General features: G+C 37.5%; 1 protein-coding gene across 1 annotated transcript in view; it reads right to left on the bottom strand.

Moving 5' to 3' along the window:
- Positions 1-3,172, bottom strand: part of LOC106472411 (Down syndrome cell adhesion molecule-like protein Dscam2) — a gene marked incomplete at its 3' end in the record, with an annotated part of 63,913 nt that overhangs the window by 9,171 nt on the left and 51,570 nt on the right. The window lies entirely within an intron of this gene.

Here is a 3,172-nt window from a genome sequence, read left to right as displayed (position 1 = left end):
ATAATAATATATAATATTGATTATATACTAATATTAGAATGTACAGACAGACACACACACATATATATATATATATATAATATACATAATAATATGTAATACTAATTATATACAATATTGAATGTACAGACAGACACACACACACATATATATAATATACATAATAATATGTAATACTAATTATATCAATATTGAATGTACAGACAGACAGACAGACACACACATATAAAAATTAACCTATTTGACCAATAGATTGTTTGTTTGCTTGTAATTAAGCATAAAACTACACAATAGGCTATCTGTGCTTTGTCCACCATGGGTATCGAAACCTGGTTTCCAGCGTTGTACGTCTGCAGACATAACGCTGTGCCACTGGGAAGAGGCCAATAAATTAGGAAACTCATTGTTTGTTTTTTGGACTGTCCCACTATTTGACACATAAAGAGGTAGCACCCCCCCCCCTTTAACATAGATATTGGTCCAAGATAAGTAAACAGTTTTTTTTTTGTGCCTCAGGTTTTATTAAGATGGAAAAGGTTAAAAACTGGATGACGAGAAGGGTTAATGATTGGATGACACCTAAAGTCATTATTTTTAGATCCTGAAGTCGCAGGTGTAAAAACAATGCAACTAAATGGAAATCAAAGACGATTATCTCACGAAACTATATGATGTGGAGGTTGTCTCAACAAAACATCTATAACTATATGATGTGGAGGATGTCTCAACAAAACATCTATAACTATATGATGTGGCGGATGTCTGAACAAAACATCTATAACTATATGATGTGGCGGATGTCTCAATAAAACATCTATAACTATATGATGTGGAAGATGTCTGAACAAAACATCTATAACTATATGATGTGGAGGATGTCTGAACAAAACATCTATAACTATATGATGTGGAGGATGTCTCAACAAAACATCCATAACTATATGACGTGGCGGATGTCTCAACAAAACATCTATAACTATATGATGTGGCGGATGTCTCAACAAAACATCTATAACTATATGATGTGGCGGATGTCTCAACAAAACATCCATAACTATGTGACGTGGCGGATGTCTCAACAAAACATCCATAACTATATGACGTGGAGGATGTCTGAACAAAACATCTATAACTATATGATGTGGCGGATGTCTCAACAAAACATCTATAACTATATGATGTGGCGGATATCTGAACAAAACATATGTAACTCTATGACGTGACGGATGTCTCAACAAAACATCCATAACTATATGACGTGGCGGATGTCTCAACAAAACATCCATAACTATATGATGTGACGGATGTCTCAACAAAACATCCATAACTATATGACGTGGCGGATGTCTCAACAAAACATCTATAACTATATGACGTGGTGGATGTCTCAACAAAACATCCATAACTATATGACGTGGCGGATGTCTGAACAAAACATCTATAACTATATGACGTGGCGGATGTCTCAACAAAACATCTATAACTAGGTGATGTTGTAGACGGAAAAAACTGTACCCAGACAGAGGCGGACAGTGGTTAGCAAGATCTGCGGGAAGCAATATATATTCATTACAGCACATCACCCATTGACTAGGGTCATCCATTTCAACAATAAAAATGCTGCATGAAATTAATTTTTGGTGAATGCTGATCCATCGGTAAACCATTAGTTTCAGCTGCCGAAAGAAGTACACGCCCACAAATCCCATCGGGATTGGGCTGTTGACCAATGGAAATTTGTCATGCTGTAAAATAAACCTCGATACACGCTATTTTGTACAAATCGGAGAATAAACTATTGTTTACAGTCCAATGAGGATTTGTAAACTGTTGGAGGTGGAGTACTGATGTGGGTGTATCTTCATTGGATTAATTTAATCCATTGGTCTCTCTGAATAATTGTACGTCCCATGAACATTTGATCATTTTCGGAAAGAAGTTTAAATATAGCTTGAAGGTGATGGACATTTAAATAAAAGTACCACCAGCAGGTGGTGGGTATTTTCAAGAAAAGTACCACCAGCTGGTGATGGGTATTTTCAAGAAAACTGTCCTCCAATGGGACAGCGGTAAGTCTTCGGACTTACAATGCTAAAATAAAGGGTTTGATTTCCCTCGGTGGACACAGTAGATAGCCCAATGTGGCTTTGCTATAAGAGAAAACACACCAAAGAAAAGTACCACCATCTAGTGATGGGTATTTTACAGAAAAGTACCACCACCCATTGTTGCAGCATTGTTCATAGTTGGTTTAATGAGGATGAAGAAGAGTTCCAGCATCTTCCCTTGCCATCACAATCTTCATATCTGAGCCCATTTGAGAATAGATGAGACGTATTGGAGTGCGCTGCCGGTGTAGGATTTGGAGACTTATTGTTTTAGTTTGTTTGTTTGTTTTGAATTTCGCGCAAAGCTACACGAGGGCTATCTGCGCTAGCCGTCCCTAATTTAGCAGTGCAAGACTAGAGGGAAGACAGCTAGTCATCACCACTCACTGGTCCAACTCTTGGGCTACTCTTTTACCAACGAATAGTGGGATTGACCGTCACATTATAACGCCCCCATGGCTGAAACGGTAAGCATGTTTGGTGTGATAGGGATTCGAACCCGCGACCCTCAGATTGCGAGTCTAGCGCCCTAACCACCTGGCCATGCCGGGCCTATTGTTTTAGGAATTTACTTCAAAACAAAACGAGTGAAGCCTGCACCAAGACGGCTTCAACTTGGGATTTAGGAATGTCTGGCTCAACGAGTTATTAGAACAGGGGGTATTATTATTTTCACTGTGACATAACATTTCTGTATCTCATGGTATGATCAACCGAAGATCAGTTAAGAGTAACATTAACTTCTGGTTATCAGTAATGTGAATATGGACATCACATTGTGAAATTTAGTGATTGTTGAAAATACAAATTACAGAACAGTTATGTTTGTTTTACATTTCTTTAAATCTTTATTCGGACTGACATTTGTATATAGCTGATAATCTAAAATCTTGCAAGAATCTGCCAATATACACTAATATTGTAGTTTGTGCTTCAAGAACATTATGTGATCCGGAACGTTAACGTCTCAGTTAATATACGCTAATGTTGTAACTTGTGAAGTTTGTGCTTCAAGAACATTATGTGATCCGGAACGTTAACGTCTCAGTTAATATACGCTAATG

Source organism: Limulus polyphemus, unplaced genomic scaffold (assembly GCF_000517525.1).
Source record: "Limulus polyphemus unplaced genomic scaffold, Limulus_polyphemus-2.1.2 Scaffold5309, whole genome shotgun sequence".
NCBI classification, from domain to species: Eukaryota; Metazoa; Arthropoda; class Merostomata; order Xiphosura; family Limulidae; genus Limulus; species Limulus polyphemus.
The sequence above is the reverse complement of the archived record's forward strand: the minus strand, read 5'-3'. Positions and strand labels throughout refer to the sequence as shown.